Source organism: Mobula hypostoma, chromosome 13, assembly GCF_963921235.1.
Source record: "Mobula hypostoma chromosome 13, sMobHyp1.1, whole genome shotgun sequence".
Taxonomy (NCBI): Eukaryota; Metazoa; Chordata; class Chondrichthyes; order Myliobatiformes; family Myliobatidae; genus Mobula; species Mobula hypostoma.
The window spans coordinates 88,832,240-88,860,089 of NC_086109.1; the positions used below are offsets into that span (position 1 = coordinate 88,832,240).

A 27,850-nucleotide genomic window follows, 5' to 3' on the forward strand; every position below is an offset into this window, starting at 1 on the left:
AAGTTGCTGGCCTGCTATGTTGGGGGAAGGAAGCATAGTGACTCATGGGCTGCCCACAGCACATCCTTGGATTGTGTTGGTGATTGATTCAAGTAATACATTTCATTGTATGGTTCAATGTTTCAATGTGTGTGTAACAAATAATCTGTATCTTTACATTTAGTAAAACCTATTGATGATGAGTCATGGTCTATTCTCCTTTAAAGTGTTCCAAAAGGGAATGATGACAAAGTATCTGCTTCTATCAAACTATCTTCCTTACATGGAAACATTTCAAGGATATAAAGCAAAACATACAAAATGCCGGAGGAACTCAGCAGATCAGGCAGTATTTATGGAAATGAGTTATCGATGTTTCGGGCTGAGACCTTCTTCAGGACTGAGAAGGAAGGGGGAAGACACCAGAATAGAAAGGTGGGGGAGAGCCAGAAGGCTAGCTGGAAGGTGATGGGTGAAGCCAGGTGGCTGAGAAAGGTCAAGGGCTGGAGAAGGAGTAATCTGGTAGGAGAGGAGAGTTTATGTTTCACAGCAGAGAAAAGTGTTATGCAAATTAATTTCTAGGTTTATGTGTGAGCACCTCCAAAAATCAAAAAAAAAATTGGAAAGGTGCAATAAAGAACTGTCCAAAAATTGTGTGAGTTTTAATTTGTATTTGAGATCAACATGGGCAAGAGACATCTTTCAAGGCAACTGCACATCTTGTTTTGGGTGCTGTTCATAAACTGCCTGAGAAAATTATCACAACTCTTTAATGTGATGTTTATTTTAATGATTTTTTGATGTTATGAATTATATTATTAATGTTTTTTTCTTTAATGTGTTCATATTGTTCCTCTGCATTTCCAGCATCTGCAGAATCTCTTGTGTCTTTAATGTGATACAGTCTTAGAATATTAAGCAGCATTTCACAACTATTTGTTACTGTTGGTACCACAATCTTATCCTTGTTATAACTTAATCCTTGAGAGCCAAGTATTTTGTGTGGAAGTTATACAAATTATTTACATTAAACAGAAAAGTCAGAAGCCAATGTGAAAAAACTTACATGACATTATTAATGCTGTTTTCAGAAAATCTTTTTTTTAACCTACATTTTTCTTTTCTTCTTCCCTTTTAATAATGTTGATTTGTTTTGGAGGTACATTTCATGAAGTAATACTTTGCTTAAATGGCTTATATATTTGTTCAGGCAGTGAGAGACAATAGGTTATTGTTATAGTGGTTTCACCATGAAGTTCAACTCAATCCCATCATCTTTCAGGAAATGAAACATGTTTTAGGAATGATAATTGAATATCTATCAATTGAATATCATACAGATCCCACTTACTATCACAACCCAACCATAAGGATGGGTTTTTTTGGGGGGCAGAACAGTAATGAAGTGTCTCTAATAGGACCACAACTTTGTTGTGGTTTGGAGGCTTGCGTGTCTCAATGACCCGAAGAGCAATGCTGGCTGGAGTCAGGGCTTAATGCTTTGGCTCTTGGTAGGGTCACTCATGCCAAACAGGTCAAAGGGTAGAGGCCAGACTAAGAGTGGTCCACCGTTTCTCCAGGTTCAGGGGCTCAGCTCAGGGTTAACAACCTTGACTGGTCAAATGAAGAATCCTTCTACCTCTGTGTGCGATGCTTTTCCTAAGTCTCCACCCAAGACTTGCATGACTCGCTGTAAACCAAGAGGAAGCTGTGAATGTCATCTGAGATGGAGGACCTTCATTGCTGTCCTAAATGCCAGTGGCGTAATGGGCAAAAGAAGATGAAACGGCAAGATGACTAGCTTTACAGCACCAGAGATCAGAGTTCAGTTCCCTCTGTCAGTCTGTACATTCTTGCTGTGACTGTGTGAGCATCCTTCGGGTGCTCCGGTTTCCTCCCACATTCTAAAGGTGTACAGATTAGTAAGTTGTTGGCATGCTATGTTGCACGGCGTTATTCGCGGGCTGCCCCCAGCACATCTCTAGACTGTGTCGGTCGCTGAAGCACTTCACTGCCTTTCGATGTTTCGATATACATGTGACAAATAAAGCTAATCTGATCTTATCTCCTTCCAGCTACAACATCGCTCTCTCTCTCTCCCTCTTCCTTCATCTACCCCCCAGCTGGATCCGCCTATCGCTTGGCATCTGTTGCTCCACCCGAGGTTTTCCTTTAGCCCATAAGGTTGACTGTTTATTTCTCTCCATAGATGCTGCCTGACTTTTTCGTCCCCCCATTCGTGACATTTACCAGGAGCATTGTATACAAAGGGCCTGAAGCATTATTGAAGGTTTCATCCACCCATTCCACAATCTCTTTGAGCCACTACCGGCAGGAAGAAGGTACAGGAGCATCAGGACGAGAACTGCCAGACTGGGTAACAGCCTCTTCTCCCAGGCAGTATGACTAATAAATACCCTGCCACCACTGAGGTCACATCACTAGGACAGCAAACTGTTTACTGTTTACTTGTGCTATGCACTTCACATGCATTTTGAATTATAGTCCCTTAACTTATGTGTGGTAATACTTCATTTTATGTGCTGTGTGTGATACATGTATTGTGGGTGCTCCATGGCCTGGAGGAACATTGTTTTGTTTGGTTGTATATACATACAGTCAGATGATAATTAACCTGAATTTGAACTTGGACTTGAGTTCCTCAAGCATTTCAGTGTGGACAGACAGTCAAAACGAAGAGAAAAAGCTTCGTTTTCAAAATTATTCAGTGTAGTGTGGATGTACTCTTAGCCTCTACTGAGTTCAGTAGTGAGTAAGGTCACATTGAGTTGAGTTCCTCCAGCAATTTGTTAGTGTTGTACACAGCATCTGTTCGGTTTCCTTTCAGGTAAATTAGGTCAAAATGTTTCTTATTGTCTTTGTAATGTTTCTGATGGGTGGTTGGGTGGGGATATATCTCTACCAAAGGAGGTGTAAGGCACTCCTTCCCTCCGCTAGCCTGCAGGACACCCTTGGGTAAGGTGTAGCACCTGCTTAGCACCCTCCTCCCCCCCGGATCAGGATCATCTGAAACCACGGGAGCAGGTGGTGGATGGTCGTATGAGCAGCTGGTGCATATCACAAGTCCTGGTGATGCAACCACTGACGCCAGGCAGACAGTCTCTGGAGTATTGATAAGAGCTGGGGTCACCCGTCTTGTAAAGACACTGCCCAGAAGAAGGCAACGGCAAACCACTTCGGTAGAAAAATTTACCAAGAAAAATCATGGCCGTGGATAGACCATGATCGCCCACGTCAAACGATTTGGCACATAATGATGATGAGTATTTCTGAAATAGATTACCCTGTGTTAACTGGTGATGTCTACAATTAGTTCTGATCTGCTCTATTCACTTTCGCTCTACTTTTTCAATGTTATGTTATCTTTCTTGCAGGTAGCTGACCAGAGCTACACAAAACACTCCAAATTTGGCCTCACAGATGTTACAGAGTCATAGAGTTCTAGAAAAGTACAGCGCAGAATCAGACCTTTTTGCCCAACCAAACCATTTAAACTGCCTACCCCCATCGATTTGAACCTGGACCATAGCCCTCCAAACCCCTCCCATCCATGTATCTATCCAAACTTCACCTAAACATTGAGATCAAGCTTGTATGCACCATTTGCGCTGGCAGCTTGTTCCAATCTCTGACAACCCTCTGAGTGAAGAAGATACCCCTTAAATTTTTCACCTTTCACCCATAAACCATGACCTCTGGTTGTAGTCCCACCCAACCTCAGTGGAAAAAGCCTGCTTGCATTTATCCTATCTATAGCCCTCATAATTTTGTATACCGTTGTCAAATCTCATCTCTGTCTTCTATGTTCCAAGGAATATAATATTTTATACAACTTCAGCATAACATCCCAACTCCAGTACTCAATGCCCTCATTTATAAAGGACAATGTGCCAAAAGCTCTCTTTACAACCCTATATATTTGTGATGCCACTTACACTAAATTATGTGTGTGTATTTCTAGGTCCCTTTGTTCTACTGTTGACCTCAGTGCCCTGCCATTCACTATGTAATTCCTGCTATGGGTTTTCCTGCCAAAGTGCAACAGCTCAGTCTTCACTGCATTAAATTCTGAGTTACTTCAGTATCTTGTGTGCGTTGTTCAACCCCATCTGTTCGGTTTTCCAACTGATAAATTAGGTGGAAAATCTTATTTTTGTCTTTGGTGTATTTCTGGAATAGATTACTTTGTGTTACCTGACGCAAGACCAGTGACATCTGTAGTGAATGCCTGATCTGCCCCATTTTCCCTGCACGTCAAGAGCACAAAGTTCACACATTATTTGCACATTCCTCTCACATTACTGAGCGGAATGAGTTTGCGTTAGTTGTTAAAGTGCACAATGCTCTTCCCTCTATTTACACCTTAAAAATAAGCAGGAGATATACTTAGGCTATGTCCACACTACACCGGAAAATTTTGAAAACGCCAGTTTCAAGTAAAAACGACAGGTGTCCACACTAAGCATTTTTCAAGATATCTCTGTCCACATTAGATGGATATTTGGGCAAATCTCCTCCTACTGTGCATGCGCAGGACACACACAGCAAACAAGCGAAGAGGAAATGGTATACTTGGTGCGCGTTTATCCAGTTGCAGAGTAGAAAAACTTGAAAGAAATTGCTCTTGGCTCTCGCGCAGGAGGACTTAAAACTAAAAAAAAATGAATACTGGAGATTATGGAGGCAACCGACAGGGAGTTCACGGACAGTATGACCCGGCTGACGACGAACATTGAAAAACTGATGCACTCTGTTGCATTAATAAAACACCTTGTTAAATGTATAAAACATGGCTGCATCAGTGTTATCTTGTATTTCCATATAATATTACATTAGGCTGTTACACATCTATTGTCAGAGAAGTACTTGCATAAATAGGTAAACCACCTTGGTTCTTGGTTCTTGGTTCATTATCCCCCAAAATATTCTGCATGGAATTTAAACTGGAGGTGGCGGAGGGTGTTTTCTGTCCTTACCTTCATACAAGCAAGGACAGAAAACAGGGCAAAGTGAGTATACTTATTTATTCAGTAAGCTATGGGTCAAAGTATTTGGTGAGTACATTTCTAACTCTTCTGGCTTCAGTTTCGTTGCCGTCTGTTCAGAAATTGTTAGGTTCTGCGAAGCACAGAATCAAATATCGCTGTGATGATTGTACACTCTGGTATTAATTGTTTGGCAACAATAAAGTAATAATAATAAGAAGAAAACAATGAAATGCCGGGCTGCCGCCATCTGTTCCAGCACGTCATGACAACGGTTTTAAAAAGCTCTGTTTACCCCGTACACACTGCAATGGATATTAGGCGTTTTCAGATTTAGTCACTCTGGAGACCCTTTCTGAACATCTCCGTTTTTGGGGGATGAAAACACCGTTTTAGTGTGGACAGAGGGTCAAACCGAAGAGAAAAAGCTTTGTTTTCAAAATTATCCGGTGTAGTGTGGATGTAGCCTTAGTGGCCACTTTATTAGGTACACCTGAACACCTGTTCATTAATGTCAATATCTAAGCAGGCAATCATATGGCAGAAACTCAATTCATAGAAGCATGCAGAGGTTCAGGTGTTTTTAATCAAACATCAGAAAGGGGAAGAAATGTGATCTAAATGACTTTGACCATGGAATAAATGTTGGTGCCAGATGGGGTGGTTTGAGTATCTCAAAAACTGCTGATCTCCTGGGATTTTCATGCACAACAGTCTCTAGGGTTTACAGAAAATAGTGCAAAAAACAAAGAACATCCAGTGAGTGGCAGTGCTGTGGGCGAAAATGCCTTGTTAATGAGAGAGGTCAGAGGAGAATGGCCAAACTAGTTCAAGTTGACAGGAAATCAACATTAACTCAAATAAACATGCATTACAACTGTGCAGAGGAGCTTCTCCGAATGCACAACATGTCGAACCTTGAACAGCAGCAAAAGGCCACGAACATACACTCAGTTAGCACTTTATTAGATACGGGAGGGCCCCAGTAAAGTGATCACTGAGTGTATAACCCAGCGTAGGGAGTCATTGTAGTGAGGTGAACAAAGTCACGGGAGAGATGCAGCTGGTAGGTATACTAGCGGTCTTTTATTCGACAAAATGAAGCACTCTCTGGAGGAAGGGGCCTGTTTGACCCAATATTACATGACATTTTATATGCTAAAGATCAAAGGAGAACTCTGTACTTACAATGCTTCCTTTGAATTACATACAACTTTCACACCTCCTTCTTCGCATCCACACTCCAGACACCCAAATCAGCATTGTTTGGTTTTTCAATTGGCTACTGTCCACAGCTCAGGAAACTATTGTCCAGGACTGAATTTTAAATTTAATCTACAATCCACATTCAGGTCTAAAGATTGGTTTGTGAAGTTAATATTTTGCTGTATACCCTAAGTCCAGAATATGCCCTAACAGTCATCTACATTATATCTGAAGATCTCTCCTTAGAAAATTAAGATGTTACAGGAGGTTGGAAGCTTACACACTCTGTGAAAGATACAGATGGTGGATGGAGAAAATTGGCAGGAACTGTCCGCAAATATGAAGCAAGCAATGGCTGTTGTTCAACTCTCCATGTGTTGCTTGACCTTGAGGATTCCAAATCAGTCATGCCTCATTTTCATCACTGCTGAAAAGAGTTTTTGTAAACTTCCCTCATGCCTTCATTCCAACCACAACATGTAAAAGAAAATATAGAACAAAATAAAATAAATAGACCCAATTCTGAGCATCCACAAACAGAAGAGATTCTGCAGATGCTGGAAATCCAGAGCAACACACAAAATGCTGCAGGAACTCTGCAGGGTAGGCAGCATCTAAGCAAATGAATAGACAGTTGACATTTCAGGCCAAGACCTTTCTTCAGGACTGGGAAGGAAGGGGGAAGATGCCAGAATAAAAAGGTGGAGCATGGGAAAGAAGCTAGCTGGAAGGTGGTGGGTGACGTCAGGTGGGTGAGAAAGGTCAAGGGCTGGAGAAGGAGAAATCTGATAGGAGAGGAGAGTGGACCAAAGAGAAAGGGAAGGAGGTGGGGATTCAGGGGGGGAGTACTAGGCAGATGAAAAGAGATAAAAGATCAGAGAGGGGAATAAGAGAAGGGGAGGGAGAAGTTTGTTTCCTGGAAGGAGATACCGATATTCATGCCGTCAGGTTCGAGGCTACCCAGACAGAATATAAGGGGAGGATGGCCTTCTCTTGGCACAAGATTAGATTATTAGATTATGAGGACACGCAGTCCTCTTTTATTGTCATTTAGTAATGCATGCATTAAGAAATGATACAATATTCCTCCAGTGTGATATCACAGAAACACAGGACAGACCAAGACTGAAAAACTGACAAAAAACACATAATTATAACATATAGTTACAACAGTGCAAGCAATACCGTAATTTGATGAAGAACAGGCCATCAGCAAGGTAAAAAAAAGTTCAAAGTCTCTCGGAAGTCCCAAATCTCACGTAGATGGGAGAAGGAAGAAAAATCTCCCTGCCATGCCCGACCACAGTCTGACCCTGAGTCATCCGAAAACTTTGAGCTCCAACCAGCCCTCCGACACCAAGCACCAAGCACCATCTCTGCCGAACGCTTCGACCCCAGCCCCGGCCACCAGCAGCAGTCAAAGCCGAGGATTTTGGGGCCTTCCCTCCGGAGATTCTCGATCACACAGTAGCAGCGGCAGTGAACCAGGCATTTCAGGAGTTACTCCAGATGTTCCTCTGTGCTCTCATGGCTGTCTCCATCAAATCAGAATTGTGCATGGCCCCTATTTAACAAATACGATATCATTTCACCGGAGAGGCTACGCACGCTGCGTCACGCCACCATGGCCTGACACATCAGAATGGGAATGGGAATCAGAATTAAAACGTTTGGCCACTGGGAAGTCCCACTTGTGGTGGATGGTGCAGAAGTGCTCAATAAAGCGGTTCCCCACTTTACGATGGGTCTCACCAATGTGTAGGAGGCTGCATCGGGGGCACTGGACACAATAGACGACCATTGTAGATTCACAAGTGAAGTGTTGCCTCACTTGGAAGGACTGCCTGGGGCCCCGAATGGAGGTGAGGGAGGAGGTGTATGGGCAGGAATAAAGAGTCAACATTTTGGGCTGAGACCCAGAGAGACCCAAAACATCGTCTGTTTATTTCCTTCCTTAGATACTGGCTGACTGACCTGCTGAGTTCCTCTGGCATTTTGTGTCTGAGTAGCCACAAGTTCAGTTTCCCATTTTTGCTGGTCCTTCATTGCTATTTATGACTAGCGCAATGTCCCTTTTACTGCGTTCCTAAAAGCTGATTAATTATTTTTCAAATTCTCATGAAGTAGGCCAAAAGACTTACGCTCTACAACTGTTGATTGGTGAGTAGAATTTCCATATATTCAGTAACAATTTGTGAGAGTTAGTCAGCAACACCATCTGTTCTGATACAAAAATTAAATGGCATTTAATTATTTTATTTCATTTCCTGGTATTGTTGATTTAAGGTGTACAACAGTTCATTTGCTATTAAGCTGGATGGTTGCCAAGAACATGATTGAGTAAAGGCGGTCAATAGGAAGAGGCATGGAACGTTGAAGGGCAGCGTAAGCACACAGACTTGTTAAATTTTATTTTATTTCGAGATACACCATGGTAACAAGCTCTTCTGGTCCAAGAGCCCCCATTTCCCAAATACACCCATATGACCTACTAACCTGTACAGTACTGTGCAAAAGTCTTAGGCACCCAAGACTTTTACTTTATATTTATATTTTTATTGTCGCCAAACAATTGACACTAGAACGTACAATCATCATAGTGATATTTGATTCTGCGCTTCCTGCTCCCTGGATTACAAATTGATAGTAAATATTAAAAATTTGAATTATAAATCATAAATAGAAAAATTAGAAAACTGAAAAGTAAGGTAGTGCGAAAAAACCGAGATGCAGGTCCAGATATTTGGAGGGTACAGCCCAGATCCAGGTCAGGATCCATTCAGCAGTCTTATCACAGTTGGAAAGAAGCTGTTCCCAAGTCTGGCCATATGAGTCTTCAAGCTCCTGAGCCTTCTCCCGGAGGAAAGAGGGACAAAAAATGTGTTGGCTGGGTGGGTCGTGTCCTTGATTACCCTGGCAGCACTGCTCCAACAGCGTGCGGTGTAAAGTGAGTCCAAGGACGGAAGATTGGTTTGTGTGATGTGCTGCGCCATGTTCACGGTCTTCTGCAGCTTCTTCCGCTCTTGGACAGGACAACTTCCATACCAAGACTTTTTATATGGTTTCAGATGGTGTGACCTCCGCAGAGCCCTGATCTCAACATCATCGAGTCTTTCTGGGATTACCTACGAGACAACCAAAGTCTGTAGAATTCTGATGGTAAGCAACGATATCAAATCACTAGAAAGAAGGGACATAGGATCAGAAGAGGTAGAATCCTTATGGATCGAGTTAAGAAATGGCAAGGATAAAAAGACACTAATATATAGGCCTCCAAACAGCACCCGGGATGTGAACTACAAGTTACACCTGGAAATAGAAAAAGCATGTCAGAAGGAAAATGTCAAGATAATTATGGGGGATTTTAATATGAAAGTGGATTGGGAAAGTCAGCAAGGTACTGGATCTCAGGACAGGAAGTTTGTAGAATGCCTACGGGATGGCTTTTTGGAGCAGCTTGTCAGGGGACCGGCTGTTTTGGATTGGGTGCTGTGTAATGAACCTGAGGTGATTAGGGAGCTGGAGGTAATGGAACCCCTTGGAAATAGTGATCATAATATGATTGAGTTCAGTTTCAAATTTGAAAAGGAGAAGCTAGTATCAGGTGTATCGATATTTCAGTGGAACAAAGGGAATTACAGTGGTATGAGAGAGGAACTGGCCCAAGTCGATTGGAAAAGTAAGCTAGATGGAGGGACGGTACAGCAGAATTTGATGAAATTCCTACAAGAAATAAGGAAAGTTCAGGAAAAATATATTTCAAGAAAAAAGAAAATCATGAGTGGAAAAATGGCGCAAATGTGGCTAACAAGAGAGGTTAAGGCTAAAATAAAAGCAAAAGAGACGGCGAACAAGGAAGCAAAAATTAGTGGGAAAACTGAGGACTGGACGACTTTTAAAAACTTACAGAAGGAAACTAAGGAAGTCATTAGGAAAGAAAAAATGAATTATGAAAGGAAGTTGGCAATTAACATAAAAAAGGATACTAAGCGTTTTTTTAAAATATATGAAGAGTAAAGGAGTGACACAGGTAGATATAGGACCAATTGAAAATGATGCTGGAAAAATTATAATGTGTAACAAAGAGATGGCGGAGGAACTGAATGAGTATTTTGCATCAGTCTTCACAGTGGAAGACATTCGCAATATACCTGATAGGCAGAGGTCTCAGGGAATAGAATTAGGTACAGTCAAGATTACTAGAGAGAAAGTGCTTGGGAAGATAAACAGACTAAGAATAGATAAGTCTCCTGGATCGGATGAGGTGCACCCACGGGTGCTGAAGGAGGTGGCTTTGGAGATTGTGGAGGCATTGGAAATGATCTTCCAGGAATCAATAGACTCTGGCATGGTTCTGGAGGACTGGAAGGTCGCAAATGTAGTTCCGCTGTTTAAGAAAAGAGGGAGGCAGCAAAAAGAAAATTACAGACCTATTAGTCTGACATCAGTAGTTGGAAAGTTATTGGAGTCAATCCTCAAGCATGAGGTTATGAAATACCTCGAGGTGCATGACAAGATAGGCCCAAGCCAGCATGGTTTCATGAAGGGCAGATCCTGCCTCACCAACCTATTGGAATTTTTTGAGGTAATCTCAAATAAGGTTGACAAGGGAGAGGTTATGGATGTTGTGTATTTGGATTTTCAAAAGGCCTTCGATAAGGTGCCGCATAAGAGGCTGCTTAATAAGACGAGAGCCCATGGAATTACAGGAAAGATATTGGAATGGGTGGAGCATTGGCTGATAGGCAGAAAGCAAAGGGTGGGAATAAAGGGATCCTATTCTGATTGGTTGCTGGTTACTAGTGGTGTACAGCAGGGGTCTGTGTTGGGGCCGCTTCTTTTTACAATGTATATCGATGATTTGGATTATGGGTTAAATGGTTTTGTGGCTAAGTTTGTGGATGACACTAAGATAGGTGGAGGAACAGGAAGTGATGAAGAAACGGAAAGGTTGCAGAGAGACTTGGTCAGTTTAGGAGAGTGGGCAAAGGAATGACAGATGAGATACAATGTTGAGAAATGTATGGTTGTACATTTTGGAAGGAGAAACAATCAGGCAGATTATTATTTAGATGGGGAGAAAATTCAAAAATCAGAAGTACAAAGGGACTTGGGAGTCCTCGTGCAGGATACCCTAAGGTTAACCACCAGGTTGGATTGGCGGTAAGGAAAGCGAATGCTATGTTGGCATTCATTTCAAGAGGAATAGTGTACAAGAGTAAGGAGGTGTTGATGATGCTGTATGGGGCATTAGTGAGACCTCATTTGGAATACTGTATGCAGTTTTGGGCCCCCTATCTTAGAAAGGATGTACTGATGTTGGAGAGAGTTCAGAGAAGATTTATGAGGATGATTCCTGGAATGCAGGGGCTAACATATGAGGACCATCTGTTGGCTCTTGGATTGTATTCATTAGAGTATAGAAGAATGAGAGGGGATCTCATAGAAACATTTCGAATGTTGAAAGGGTTGGACAGAGCAGATGTGGAAAGGCTGTTTCCCTTGGTGGGTGAGTCCAGGACAAGAGGCCACAGTCTTAGAATTAGAGGGTACCCATTTAAAACAGAGATGAGGAGAAATTTTTTTAGCCAGAGGGTCGTGGATCTATGGAATTCATTGCCACATACAGCTGTGGAAGCCCAGTCATTGAGGGTGTTTAAAGAGGAGATTGATAGGTATCTAATTAGTCAGGGTATCAAGGGATATGGGGAAAAAGCCGAAAATTGGAACTAGATGAGAGAATAGTATAGCTCATGGTGGAGTGGCGGAGCAGACTCGATGGGCCGAATGGCCTACTTCTGCTCCTTTGTCTTGTGATCTTGTGAAGAATGGTGGCAAGTTCTCCAAGATGCTTAGAACAACCTACCAGCTGATTTTCTTATAAAACTGCATGACAGTGCATCTAAAAGAATTGACGCAGTTTTAAAGGCAAAGGATGGTCGCACCAAATATTGATTTGATTTAGTTTTTTACTGTTTACTGCTCTTTGTAGCAATTTTTTTGATATTTAGAAACTCTTCATCTCATTATTTTTGAAAGCGTGTTTGCTTTACAGATTTTTTTACATGTACCTAAGACTTTTGCACAGTACTGTTTGACTTTAGAATGAGGGAGTAAACTGGGGACAGCAACTGTGGACCAGGTAGATAAGATAAACCGTGAGATACAATGGTCAGAAAGGCTGTTCTGCAATGCTTTGTGAAGGGCGAAGGGCATGACAAGAAGTCATAATGATCCACTGCATCCAAGGAAGACCCCAGTTGGACGAATACTCGTGCCACTGGACCTGGACTTCTGAGGTCAAGAGAGTGGAACTTCCCCAGTGCAATGGCTTTTCCGCTTTAAAAGCTCTCCCGCACAGGTTTCTTTCTGCAGTTCCCTGTCATCATCAGATATGACAGAAAACAACCAATCAATCATGCGTATTTGTCACATTTGGACCTGCCTGCTTTCTTAGGTTATGTTGTACTGTCTCTGAAGCCTCCCTAACAAGCTCCCTTTCCCTAGGTGAGCCTGTGAACATGATCTCCTCCATCGGACTGTAGAACTTCTGCAGGGATACTGTCTGCTGCCCAGGACCAATAATAGCACATAGGAAATGACCCAACATGTCTTGTTGGGCTGGGTTTGCGATGACACTATCTTGTGGGCTGGAACCAATGCTGCTTACATCAAATGCATAATCATGGTTCTACTCTGACTGCCTCTGTCCTTGATAAATTCCGTTCCACTCTTTGCCTTCAGCGGGATGTTTGGTTCGCAGAGTCTAACCTGCAAGTCAAAAGTGTGGCCACAGTCTGAGTTCCCACATGGAAGATGACCCCCGCAACCCTTAACAACCAGCCTATCCATCTGCTGGCCTCCCAGACACTCTAACTCAGGCATTCCTAAGCTGATGATGACCTGCATGTGCAATCAAAATTCACTGATTATGCCTTGTAGGTATAGGCTGCCACTTGAACAGGTGGGGGCACCTGGTTATGTCCAAACAAGGTGCTGCTCTCTCAGTCTTCGGTTCGAAAGGGAATCCAAATCCATACTTTAACCTGGAACAAAAGTAACTAAATAAGGTTTCAAGGTACATTTAATATCAGAGTACGTATACAGTATACAACCTGAAATTCATCCTCTTCACAGACATTCACGAAACGAAGAAACCCCATAGAATGATAGAAACACCAAAAGCCCAAAGACACCCCTCCCCCTCCCTTCACACAAGCAGCAGCAAAAACAGGTAAGGTAAGATGCTTACATAGAACAGGTGTTTGCAAAGCAGGGAGGACTTGCAAGTGGGACCAAATGCATGAGGGATGATGACCAGATGGATGCGGATAAGAGAGACAGTAGGTGGGCAATGGGAAGATGAGCAGTTGTAATTATCAGCTCACCGCTCCCTTGCATTCCTGTACTCTTTCCACTTACCATCTGCTCTTCAGGTCACAAGTTTTTGTTGGATCTCAGCCCTCAGATGCCTGCAGATTGGGTTTCTTTCTCCCTGATGGAACTTCTAATCCAAGAACAACTTGCATTTGTGGTTAATTAACGCGGCATTAATTAGAATACTGACCAGTGCACTTGCATAATGTTTGGTTTTGTATATGTTATTCATCTGACATTTTTTGAAACAGTAAATCTGATGGAGTGTGTTGAAGGGTATCTATGGGGTTAGAGGAACTGCTGATGTTTTGGGTCAAACTCCGAATCAGGATTGAAGGTAGAGAGGGAAGACAGCCAGTAAAAGGAGAAGATGAAACTTGTGTTATGGCTAACATGAGAGGGCACAGGTTTAAGGTGCTTGGAAGTAGGTACAGAAGAGATGTTCGGGGTAAGTTTTTTACGCAGAGAGTGGTGAGTGCATGGAATGGGCTGCCGGCGACAGTGGTGGTGGTGGATACGATAGGGTCTTTTAAGAGACGCCTGGACAGGTACATGGAGCTTAGAAAAAATAGAGGGCTATGGGTAACCCTAGGTAATTTCTAAAGTAATTATTCTAAAGTAACATGTTCAGCACAGCATTGTGGGCTGAAGGGCCTGTATTGTGCTTGTAGGTTTTCTATGTTTCTATGAAACATAAATGTCTACTTTTTCTTTCAAATGGGTTCTGGTGTTGTTGGAGCCTGTGATATACAGTTTGTTGGTGAGTTTTCCAGCTGATTGAGTGATCTGGAGCTTTGCTGTCTTCAAGAAGGTTCCGAGAGGCGAGCGTCCTCGAGGCCAGGATGTTTAGAGATGGGGTGCAAGGCTATGATTGACTCTATTTCTTGCTAATCTTGCCAATGAAAGCATTGAGAAAGGTTGAAAACATCAAGGCAAGCAAGGGTTCAGCGCCGTCCAGTAGCCTCTCATTCACTGCTGCTGGAGAAGGTGTCTGTGTGTAGCAGTCTCTCTCTCCCTTGATGCTGTTAAAGGATGGTGCAGAATCTCTTAGTATCCAGTTTATCTATTGGACTGTAGTTCACATTATGATGTGTTTCTGGTCACTCCTTTCTCTGTTGCTATTTTGAACAACTTTGAATCACAGTGGGCTGCAGAGAGTGAACACTGAGCTGAACTGAATATGGACTCTTTCAATTTTGTGTTTTATATTCTGTGTGTTTCGCTCATTCTTTCTTGTCATTTGTGCAATTTGTTTATTTTGAGCTTGGGGAGCTGATGTTTTTCTTTGAATTAAGTCCATGGTTTCCTTTATTTCATGGCTGTCTGTGAAGAAGACGAATCTTAGGGTTGTATACTGCAGGGGTCCCCAACCATTTTTGCACCGCAGACCGGTTTAATATTGACAATATCCTTGCGGACCGGCTGATGGTGGGGGTGGGGGGGTGTTCAAGTAGGGTTGCCAACTTTCTCACTCCCAAATAAGGGACAAAAGTAGCAGTCAAATACGGGACACTTGTGTTTACCCCGAGAAAGACTACCACGACCATGAAGCCTTGCGCGGACACCTGTGTGCACATGCGTGTACGTTGCAATTTTTTTTCTGCAAATCGGTTTTGGCTTAATCTTCCCAATTCTGTTAAGTGAAACTACACTGTACATACATTATTTCCTACTTTATATAGGCTGTGTATTTATCATATCATTCCTGCTTTTACTATATGTTAGTGTTATTTTAGGTTTTATGTGTTATTTGGTATGATTTGGTAGGTTATCTCAAGTTCAACAGTGCGTGACAGGGAATGAAGAAAGGTGCAGCTGACTCATATCGTATCATATCGTTTCCTTGCGGCCTGGTAGCACATGCTTTGCGGTATGGTAAGAGTTCGCGGCCCGGTGGTTGGGAACCACTGGTATACTGCATACATACTTCGATAATAAGTGTACTTTGAATCCTTTGAACATGATAACGCAGTGATTAGTTACAGCACTGGCAACATGTGTTCAATTCTGTCGCCATCTGTAAGGATAATTGTGAAGGTTTCCTCCAATATTGCAAAGTCATACAGGTCAGAGTCAGTAAGTTGTGGACTTGCTATGTTGGTGTCAGAAGCATGGGGACACTTACAGTGTTGGTCAGTGATGCAAACGACGCATTTCACTGTCTACCTTAATGTTTCGATGTACATGTGACAAATAAAGCTAATCTTCATTTTTATCTTTCTTTATCACAGTTCCTTATCTCTTACAGATGCTGTTTAACCCTCAGGTTTTCTCCATCAGATTGTTTGTCGCTCCAGATTCCAACATCTGCAGTCTCTGGTGCCTCTCTATCATCTTTTGAATTGATATTGTCGGGTTAACATATCAAAGGTGTTACGTTGGCTATATGGGAAAGTCCCACAGTGAACTGCGATCAGTTTATCTGAAACATATTCTGCTACAACCAGAAAGGAATTGCATCTCCCCAGTGTGGCTTGGGTTAGAAACAGGACCTCAGAGATGAAAAACAACATCTGCAGGAAGGCAACATCAACAATAGAATCCTGAAGTTGATCTTGGAGAGTTGTTGCAGAGGCAGCTGGCTTAAGGAAGGTCCAGTCAGGGTTCTGGCATGTAACAACATTTTAAATTAAGCTGGAATAAACTTCAAGACAGTCTCTGAAATTCAAATGAAATTTATAAAACTGTGATTGATGAGTTGCTATGTGAGTATTTTAACAATTTTATTACTGGTCAGAACTAGCAAACAGTTTATTCTGTTTGCCCGTTAATGCCCCGCCTCCCCTTCTTACCGCATCCCTTATCTATTTATTTATTTATTTATTTTTTCCCCTTCTCTCTCTTTTTTCTCTCTCTGTCCCTCTCACAATAACTCCTTGCCTGTTCTCCATCTTCCTCTGGTGCTCCCCTCCCCCTTTCTTTCTTCCAAGGCCTTCCATTCCATGATCCTCTCCCTTCTTCAGTCTTGTATCCCTTTTGCCAATCAACTTTCCAGCTCTTAGCTTCATCCCTCCCCCTCCTGTCTTCTCCTATCATTTCGGATCTCCCTCTCCCCCTCCCCCTCTCAAATTTCTTACTATCTCTTCTTTCAGTTAGTCCTGACGAAGGATCTCTGCCCAAAACGTCGACCGTACTTCTTCCTATAGATGCTGCCTGGCCTGCTGTGTTCCACCAGCATTTTGTGTGAGTTGCTTGAATTTCGAGCATCTGCAGATTTCCTCATATTTGAGTTTATTCTACATTTAAATGTTCTTTCCTTCTTTCCTTCTTTGTTTAGTTATTTATTCATTCATTTGTCTGTCTATCTGTTTATCTATCTATCTACCCATCTATCAATCTATCTATCTACCTATTTACTTAGAGATACAGCACGAAAACAGGACCTTCCAGCCCAGCAACCCTGCACCACCCAATTAAACCCAAGTGACCAATTAACCTACTAACCCACACGTCTTTAGAATTTGGGAGGAAACTGGAGCACCTGGAGGAAGCCCATGCAGTTCAATGGTTCAGATGGTTCAATTTAATATCTGAGAATGTATACAGTATACAACATGAAATTCTTATTCTTTGCAGGGATCCACGAAACAGGAAAAAACCCCATAGAATGAATGATAAAAAGTGTTAGAACCCCCCTCTTCCTTCCACATACAGCCAGCAGCAAAAGCATCGACTCTTCCCCTTCCGCTCCCTCCAGTTCCTCCGGCAAAAAACCTCAGCCTCCCACCACCCACCATGCAAGCAATAGCAAAGACCCCAGAGATTTATAGTTCATCAAAAACTACTGTCCATCCCAACACTTCAACACCTCAGACAGGCTCTCTCTCTGTCTTGGGAGAGAGAGATATCACTCCTACAACAGTGAGAAGGGAGGCCAACAGCTCGCTGTTTCGATGTTACAATCTGCCATGACGCTTGTCTGACTTCCCTGACTTGAGGACCAACAGACTCTAGCTCACCATAGAGAGAGAGAGAGAGAGAGAGATCGCTTGAGTGCACAGACCTTCTTTAAACGGCAGCGTACACCACCTGCTGTCTCATTATTTCAGTCTCCCACAACACCTCAGTTGGAGATATCAGTGAGGAACTGGGTCGTCCACGGGGCCACACCCTGAAGGCGCATGTCTTCCGGGCTGCACCGGGAGATATCAAAATGCCAGGCCGTTCGACAAGTCCGAGAGTGAGAACCCACTGTCCGTGAAGAACCATAGTTTGAACTGTAGCAGTGGATCATGGACTCCGACAGGACCTTTTTTCTTAAAAGGAGAAAAGAGACACGGGGAGATTGTACAAACTACTTACAGATGGGGCAGAATTGAACCCGGGTCGCTGACTCAGTAACAGCGATACACTAACCGCTACACTACCGTGCCACAAACTAACCACTAACAAAAATTGAACATTTTCAAGGATGCCTTATATTGGAACAATAAGCAAGGGTGCTCTCTGGCTAACTGTTGCACCTGGACTATAAGTTTGCCTGAAGAAATTTTCTAAGTTATTGATAATGTCTGTAGTGGACTAATATTTTTACTAATCAATTTCACTGCATTGATGTTTTCTAACGTTATGGTGCTTAAAGCCCTCAATAAAAAAGTCTCAAACTGCTCTTTGTCTGCAAGGACAACTTCCATGTGGACTTGAAAAAGGAAGAAGGAAGTCTGAGAGTCAGAGCGGGAGTGTGGAGGAAGACATTTTTGAAATTTTCGGGTTTTTTTCTCCAACGGCGTTCAGAGAGGCGGGACTGCGCAGGCGTGTGACGTCGGGCAGTGCAGCGCAGCAGATTTAAAAGGAACAGAGCCTCATACAGCCGGCAGTGGAGTTTGCGGGTGGCAGAGTGAGCCGGGAGCAGAGTGAAGGCTTAAGGGCTTCGGCTCACCGGGCTTAGGCGGAAACGGGCGAGGCGAGGAAGGTTTGGTATTCATTTTCTGTTGTTATTTGAGGAGAGGGGCAGTATGAGTGTGAGGGCAGTTTGTTGTTCTCGGTGTCGGATGTGGGAGGCCCTGGAGTCTCCAAGCCTCCCGGACGTCTACATATGCGCCAAGTGCATCGAGATGCAGCTCCTAAGGGACCGCGTTACGAAACTGGAGCTGCAGCTCGATGACCTTCGTCTGGTCAGGGAGAGTGAGGAGTTGATAGAGAGGAGTTACAGGCAGGTGGTCACGCCGGGGCCACGGGAGGCAGACAAGTGGGTCACGGTTAGGAGGGGGAAGGGGAAAAGTCAGGTGATAGGGAGTACCCCGGTGGCTGTGCCCCTTACCAATAGGTACTCCTGTTTGAGTACTGTTGGAGGGGACAGCTTACCCGGGGGAAGCGACAGTGGCCGTGCCTCCGGCACAGAGTCCGGCCCTATAGCTCAGAAGGGTAGGGAAAGGAAGAGGAGGGCAGTTGTGATAGGGGACTCGATAGTAAGGGGGTCAGATAGGCGATTCTGTGGACGCAGTCCAGAGACCCGGATGGTAGTTTGCCTCCCTGGTGCCAAGGTCCGGGATATTTCTGATCGTGTTCAAGATATCCTGAAGTGGGAGGGTGAGGAGCCAGAGGTCGTGGTACATATAGGTACCAATGACATAGGTAGGAAAAGGGAAGAGGTCCTGAAAGGAGAATATAGGGAGCTAGGAAGGGAGTTGAGAAAAAGGACTGCAAAGGTAGTAATCTCGGGATTACTGCCTGTGCCACGCGACAGTGAGAGTAGGAATGCGATGAGGTGGAGGATAAATGCGTGGCTGAGGGATTGGAGCAGGGGGCAGGGATTCAAGTTTTTGGATCATTGGAACCTCTTTTGGTGCAGGCGTGACCTGTACAAAAAGGACGGGTTACACTTGAATCCTTGGAGGACCAATATCCTGGCAGGGAGATTAGCGAAGGCTACTGAGGTGACTTTAAACTAGAATGGTTGGGGGGTGGGAATCAAATTAAAGAGGCTAGGCGAGAGGAGGTTAGTTCACAACAGGGGGATGGGAACCAGTGCAGAGAGACAGAGGGGTGTAAAGTGAGGGTAGAAGCAAAAAGTAGTAAGGAGAAAAGTAAAAGTGGCAGGCTGACAAATCCAGGGCAAGCATCAAAAAGGGCCACTTTTCAACATAATTGTATAAGGGCTAAGAGAGTTGTAAAAGAGCGCCTGAAGGCTTTGTGTGTCAATGCAAGGAGCATTTGTAATAAGGTGGATGAATTGAAAGTGCAGATTGTTATTAATGATTATGATATAGTTGGGATCACAGAGACATGGCTCCAGGGTGACCAAGGATGGGAGCTCAACGTTCAGGGATATTCAATATTCAGGAGGGAGAGACATGAAAGAAAAGGAGGTGGGGTGGCGTTGCTGGTTAAAGAGGAGATTAACGCAATAGAAAGGAAGGCATAAGCCGGGAAGATGTGGAATCGATATGAGTAGAGCTGCATAACACTAAGGGGCAGAAAACGCTGTTGGGAGTTGTGTACAGGCCACCTAACAGTAGTAGTGAGGTCGGAGATGGTATTAAACAGGAAATTAGAAATGTGTGCAATAAAGGAACAGCAGTTATAATGGGTGACTTCAATATACATGTAGATTGGGTGAACCAAATTGGTAAAGGTGCTGAGGAAGAGGATTTCTTGGAATGTATGCAAGATGGTTTTTTGAACCAACATGTCGAGGAACCAACTAGAGAGCAGGCTATTCTGGACTGGGTATTAAGCAATGAGGAAGGGTTAATTAGCAATCTTGTCGTGAGAGGGCCCTTGGGTAAGAGTGACCATAATATGGTGGAATTCTTCATTAAGATGGAGAGTGACATAGTTAATTCAGAAACAAAGGTTCTGAACTTAAAGAGGGGTAACTTTGAAGGTATGAGACGTGAATTAGCTAAGATAGACTGGCAAATGACACTTAAAGGATTGACGGTGGATATGCAATGGCAAGCATTTAAAGATTGCATGGATGAACTTCAACAATTGTTCATCTCAGTTTGGCAAAAGAATAAATCAAGGAAGGTAGTGCACCCGTGGCTGACAAGAGAAATTAGGGATAGTATCAATTCCAAAGAAGAAGCATACAAATTAGCCAGAAAAAGTGGCTCACCTGAGGACTGGGAGAAATTCAGAGTTCAGCAGAGGAGGGCTTAATTAGGAAGGGGAAAAAAGATTATGAGAGAAAACTGGCAGGGAACATAAAAACTGACTGTAAAATAGATATGTAAAAAGGAAAAGACTGGTAAAGACAAATGTAGGTCCCCTACAGACAGAAACAGGTGAATTGATTATGGGGAACAAGGACATGGCAGACCAATTGAATAATTACTTTGGTTCTGTCTTCACTAAGGAGGACATAAATAATCTTCCAGAAACAGTAGGGGACAGAGGGTCCAGTGAGATGGAGGAACTGAGCGAAATACATGTTAGTAGAGAAGTGGTGTTGGGTAAATTGAAGGGATTAAAGGCAGATAAATCCCCAGGGCCAGAGGGTCTGCGTCCCAGAGTGCTTAAGGAAGTAGCCCAAGAAATAATGGATGCATTAGTGATAATTTTTCAAAACTCGTTAGATTCTGGACTAGTTCCTGATGATTGGAGGGTGGCTAATGTAACCCCACTTTTTAAAAAAGGAGGGAGAGAGAAACCGGGGAATTATAGACCGGTTAGCCTAACGTCGGAGGTGGGGAAACTGCTGGAGTCAGTTATCAAAGATGTGATAACAGCACATTTGGAAAGCGGTGAAATCATCGGACAAAGTCAGCATGGATTTGTGAAAGGAAAATCATGTCTGACAAATCTCATAGAATTTTTTGAGGATGTAACTAGTAGAGTGGATAGGGGAGAACCAGTGGATGTGGTATATTTGGATTTTCAAAAGGCTTTTGACAAGGTCCCACACAGGAGATTAGTGTGCAAACTTAATGCACACAGTATTGGGGGTAAGGTATTGATGTGGATGGAGAATTGGTTAGCAGACAGGAAGCAAAGAGTGGGAATAAACGGGACCTTTTCAGAATGGCAGGCAGTGACTAGTGGGGTACCGCAAGGCTCAGTGCTGGGACCCCAGTTGTTTACAATATATATTAATGACTTAGATGAGGGAATTAAATGCAGCATCTCCAAGTTTGCGGATGACACGAAGCTGGGCGGCAGTGTTAGCTATGAGGAGGATGCTAAGAGGATGCAGGGTGACTTGGATAGGTTGGGTGAGTGGGCAAATCCATGGCAGATGCAATTTAATGTGGATAAATGTGAAGTTATCCACTTTGGTGGCAAAAATAGGAAACCAGATTATTATCTGAATGGTGGCTGATTAGGAAAAGGGGAGGTGCAACGAGACCTGGGTGTCATTATACACCAGTCATTGAAATTGGGCATGCAGGTACAGCAGGCGGTGAAAAAGGCGAATGGTATGCTGGCATTTATAGCGAGAGGATTTGAGTACAGGAGCAGGGAGGTACTACTGCAGTTGTACAAGGCCTTGGTGAGACCACACCTGGAGTATTGTGTGCAGTTTTGGTCCCCTAATCTGAGGAAAGACATCCTTGCCATAGAGGGAGTACAAAGAAGGTTCACCAGATTGATTCCTGGGATGGCAGGACTTTCATATGAAGAAAGACTAGATGAACTGGGCTTGTCCTCGTTGGAATTTAGAAGATTGAGGGGGGTTCTGATTGAAATGTATAAAATCCTAAAAGGATTGGACAGGCTAGATGCAGGAAGATTGTTCCCGATGTTGGGGAAGTCCAGAACGAGGGGTCACAGTTTGAGGATAAGGGGGAAGCCTTTTAGGACTGAGATTAGGAAAAACTTCTTCACACAGAGAGTGGTGAATCTGTGGAACTCTGTGCCACAGGAAACAGTTGAGGCCAGTTCATTGGCTATATTTAAGAGGGAGTTAGATATGGCCCTTGTGGCTACAGGGATCAGGGGGTATGGAGGGAAGGCTGGTGCAGGGTTCTGAGTTGGATGATCAGCCATGATCATAATAAATGGCAGTGCAGGCTCGAAAGGCCGAATGGCCTACTCCTGCACCTATTTTCTATGTTTCTATGTTTCTATGAAAAGCTACACATATACACATGAGGTTCTGTTGGAAATCCAGGGTAACACACATAAAGTGCTGGAGGAATTCAGCAAGTCAGGCAGCATCTATGGACAGAATAAACAGTTGACATTTTGGTCCGAAACCCTCCTTCATCCCTCCTTCTCTGCCACCTGTCCCACACCCCTCCCACAGTACTCCACCCTCGCCATTCCCAACATTCTTTGCTCCTGCCAGATTTACATGCCCTGCTGCTGTCAAATTATAATGCCAGATGCACCGTACTGTAAATAAACAAACAGGGACACAAATAAATGTACTTATAAATTCCGACCTTACACATGTGCACATAATCAAATAAGCAACACAGTGCTTAGGCATACACACTACACACACCCAATTGCATATGCATCAGCAGAGAAAGATCTTTTTTTCCTCGTTCTGCTTAATTTAAAGCTGCTTTTTTCTTATCCCATCAGTTCAGTTAATACAGCACAAATGAGAGATCTTCCTACATTATATCGTTCAGCACCACTCTAGACAGTTCAATTAGCAGTTAAGCCACAGGGAAGCTTCGGGCATTTGAGTTCTGCTTTACAAATAATCAGCAAAGTTAAATGAGAAATAAACTGGGAGCTCCAGTGCTTTATAAATTCCATCTGAATGTGAAGATTAAAAAATGCTTTGAACTATCTTCAGAATAATTGTTACTTTATATGTAGGTTGTATAAATTTTAACAGTCACTTATATTCATGCCCTGCTGCTGTCAAATTATAATACTGACAACAAATCTGCTCTGTGGCATTGATCTGTTATGACATTCATAGTGAATGATTAAAATCTGTTGTATAAATTGCTGCTGGTTTATTGAGTGATACATCATCATTCATTATTCTGAGATTCTATAATCCACATTTATTGTGTTGCATTATTTTATAACATTGGATAAAATATCTTAGTGATTTAATTGCTTTGGGGATGAAATTTATTACTTTTGTGCTTGCCAAATGATATTGGTTTCAAGTCTAGCAAAGTCTCAGTTTTAATTTCAACCTTTTCTTCACAACATTGTCTCCACTCTCTCTCTCCCCTGTCTTTCTCTCTCTCTCTCTCTCTGTCTCTCTCTCCCTCATCTTTCTCTTGTTTCTCTCTCTCTCTCTTTCTCTCTCTTGAGAAGGTTGAGAGGGATAACAGCCATGATCAAAATATGGAGCAGACTCGATGGGCCATATGGCCTAGTTTCTTTCTTTCTCTTTCTTTCCATCTTCCTTTCTTTCTTTCTTTCTTTCTTTCTTTCTTTCTCTCTTTCCTTCTTTCTTTCACTCTTTCTCTCTTCCTCTCTCTCCCTCTCTCTCTCTTTCTGACTCTCCCTCTCCCTCTCCCTTGTGAGGGTTGAGAGGGATAACAGAAAAGCCATGATCAAATGACGGAGAAGACTTTTCCAATGTCATACGGTCTATGGTATCTCTCTCTCTCTCTGTCTATCTCTCTCTCACTTGGAAGGGTTGCAAGGGATAATAAATCAGGCTTGGTCGAATGGCAAAGATTCAATGGATCAAAATACTTATTCTGCTCCTTTGTCATTGGTCTTACGGTTTTTCTCTCTTTCTCCCTCTCTCTCTCTTTTTCTCATTCTCTTTGTGACCTCTTTGGATCCCTCTTGATTACAGCATTCCACCAAACCATCCTACTCAGAGCCCCAGTTTTAACCACTGTATTCCTCCAGTTTCTTGGAGACTTGGAGTCATTAGGCAAGGAGATGGTTTATTTAGTTATTTTACCAAGTCCTTCATTTACACTAATCCCTTAGTATCCTCTCCACATTCCCATCAACTCTTCCCAGATTCTCCCACTCACCTTTCTGGGGGCAACTTACTGTTGCAAATTAACAAATCAACCTGGATGCCCCTGGGTTGTGGAAGGAAACTGGAGATCCCTGCTTCCAGGAGGATGTGCAGACTTCACACAGACAGCACTATGGGTGGGGATTGGACCTGGTTCTCCAGAACTGTGAGGCTGCAGCCTAACCGACTGCATTGTTGTGCTACCTCATCAGTGCTATGAGCTTCGCTTTCAGAGATAAAGAAACTATGGATTATATCCAGTAATGGAGCTCCTTTGAGCTGCATCACTCCTAAACCCTGGAATTCCCTTCATACCTCACCTTCTTTTAACACGCGACTTAGAGCCTGACTCATTATCCAAGCCTTTCGTCGCCTCTTCCAATAGACAGAGTCACATGACACAGAAAAAGGCCCTTCGATCCACCAAGTGCACGCCAAGGAGTTTGTGCTGCGTGGGTTTCCCCCAAGTGCCCCTATTTCCTCCCACAGTCCAAAGGCATACTAGTTGGTAAGTTAATTGGTCATTGTGAATTGTCCTATGATTAGACTAGGGTTAAATTGAAGGATTGCTGGCACAGTTCATTAGGCAGGAAGGGCCGGTTCTTGCGCTGTATCCCTACATCAATAAATAAACTATCAACTTCTTAAACACAAGAGATTCTGCAGATGTTGCTGAGACGTTGTGTGTGTTACTCAAATATCACCTCCGAAAGGACCACAAGTTTGTTGTAGGATTTGGAGACTTGCTTGCCTCAGTGACCCGGTGAGCTATGTTGGGTAGAGGTAGGGCTTTATGCTCTGGCTCTTGGTTGGGTCATCCTTGCCAAGCAGGTCAAAGGGTAGAGGCCAAGCTAATAGTGGTCCACTAGTCCTCCAGATTTGGGGGTTCAGTTCAGAGCTAACAACCCTCACTGGTAAAACAAAATTGCGGAAACAGCAATGAAGAATCTTTCTACATCTGTTAAAGTTAAATTCTGTCCTGAGCCTTGTGGCCCATCAGACCAGTGCTTATGCCGGTCTCTGTGTGGCGTGAAGCGACTGAGAGTACAAGATCCACCCCCCCCCCCGGAGAAGATGCCAGTCTATCGCGAGGTTAACCCCCAGCATTTGCTGGTACCCATTTTCAGCTGGGTGGACTGGAGCAGTGTGTGGTTAACTGCCTTGCTCAAAGACACAACACGCTACCTTGGCCGAGACTCAAACCCACGACCTTCAGATCGTGAGCCCAATTCCCTAACCACTTGGCCACGCACCACACTTCTACATCTGAGTGTGATGGTATTCCTGAACCTCCTCCCGGGACTTACATTACTGACAGTAGTGAAAACTGAGAGGAAGCTACTGGCATGATGAACGAAGCCCTGAATACTGCCAAAGATGGAGGACCTACATTGCAGCCCTAAACACCCAATGGCATAATGGGCAGTAAGAAGACTCAACTATCAACTATCCATTTACACTAATTCTACATTAATCTCACATTCTCAGCTACCACACCACCACCCCACTCCCCATCCTGCAACCTAGGGGTCCTAATTCAAGTCGTCACTTTTTATTGTCATTTCGACCATAACTGCTGGTACAGTGCACAGTAAAAACAAGATGTTTTTCAGGACCATGCTGCTACATGAAACAATACAAAAACTACACTGAACTACGTAAAACAACACAAAAACTACACTAGACTACAGACCTGCACAGGACTGCATAAAGTGCACTAAACAGTGTAGGCATTACAATAAATAATAAACAAGACAATAGGCACAGTAGAGGGCAGCAGGTTGGTGTCAGTCCAGGCTCTGGGTATTGAGGAGTCTGATGGCTTGGGGGAAGAAACTGTTACATAGTCTGGTCATGAGAGCCTGAATGCTTTGGTGCCTTTTTCCAGATGGCAGGAGGGAGAAGAGTTTGTATGAGGGGTGCGTGGGGTCCTTCATAATGCTGTTTGTTTTACGGATGCAGTATGTGGTGTAAATGTCTGTAATGGCAGGAAGAGAGACCCCGATGATCTTCTCAGCTGACCTCACTATCTGCTGCAGGGTCTAGCGATCCGAGATGGTGCAATTTCCGAACCAGGCAGTGATGCAGCTGCTCAGGATGTCTCAATACAACCTCTGTAGAATGTGGTGAGGATGGGGGGTGGGAGATGGACTTTTCTCAGCCTTCGCAGAAAGTAGAGATGCTGCTGGGCTTTCTTTGCTATGGAGTTGGTGTTGATTCTCCACCAGGTGAACAACAAGAAATTTGGTGCTCTTAACGATCTCTACAGAGGAGTCGTCGATGTTCAGCGGAGAGTGGTCACTCCGTGTCCTCCTGAAGTCAACAACCATCTCTTTTGTTTTGTTCACATCAGACACAGGTTGTTGGCTCTGCGCCAGCCCGTTAGCTGCTGCACCTCCTCTCTGTATACTGACTCGTTGTTCTCGCTGATAAGACCCACCATGGTGGTGTCATCGACGAACTTGATGATGTGGTTTGAGCTGTGTTTTGCAGCACAGTCATGGGTCAGCAGAGTGAACAGCAGTGGACTGAGCACACAGCCCTGGGGGGCCCTGTGCTCAGTGTGATAGTGTTGGAGATGCTACTTCCAATCCAAACTGACTGAGGTCTCCCAGTGAGGATCCAGTTGCAGAGGGAGGTGTTCAGGCCCAGTAGACTCAGTTTTCCAATCAGTTTCTGAGGAATGATTGTGTTGAATGTTGAACTGAAGTCTATGAACAGCATTTGAACGTACGTGTCTTTTTTGTCCAGGTGGGTTAGGGCCAGGTGGAGGGTGATGGCAATGGTGTCGTCTGTTGAACAGTTGGGACAATACGCAAACTGCAGGGGGTCCAATGAGGGGGGCAGCAGGGTCTTGATGTGCCTTATGGTGAGCCTCTCGAAACACTTCATGATGATGGATGTGAGTGCAATGAGAGGGTAGTCGTTGAGGCAGGACACTGAAGACTTCTTCGGCACAGGGACGATGGTGGCGGCCTTGAAGCACATAGGAACGATGGCGCTGCTCAGGGAGATGTTGAAGATGTCAGTGAGAATCTCTGCTAGCTGGTCTGAACATCCTCTAAGCACTCTGCCAGGAATATTGTCTGGTGCAACAGCCTTCCATGGGTTGACATGAAGTAAATTAAGTTAGTATACAGGCACTGCAAGTCATAAGGAAAATTGTTGGGATGTTGGCATAGCGATTGGGTACAATGTTAAAAACAGTGTGAGGTTATCCACTCAGGAAAAAAAAATCAGATATTATTTTAAGTGCTGAGAGATTGGGTGGTGTTAATGTTCAAAGAGACCTATAAGACCATTAGACCATAAGATATAGCAGCAGAAGTAGGCCATTTGGCCCATCAAGTCTGCTCTGCCATTCAACCATGGGCTGATCCAATTCTTCCAGTCATCCCCACTCCCCTGCCTTCTCCCCATATCCTTTGATGCCCTTGCTAAT

General features: G+C 43.6%; 1 long non-coding RNA gene across 3 annotated transcripts in view; it reads left to right on the top strand.

The window, feature by feature from the left end:
- LOC134355765 (uncharacterized) overlaps window positions 1–4,950 on the top strand; it is a 70,890-nt gene extending 65,940 nt beyond the window's left edge. For all 3 annotated transcript variants that reach the window (XR_010020180.1, XR_010020179.1, XR_010020181.1), the window contains one exon: window positions 2,189–4,950. This is a non-coding gene — a long non-coding RNA (uncharacterized LOC134355765). The remainder of the gene's footprint in view (window positions 1–2,188) is intronic.
- Window positions 4,951–27,850: the final 22,900 nt, after the last annotated feature.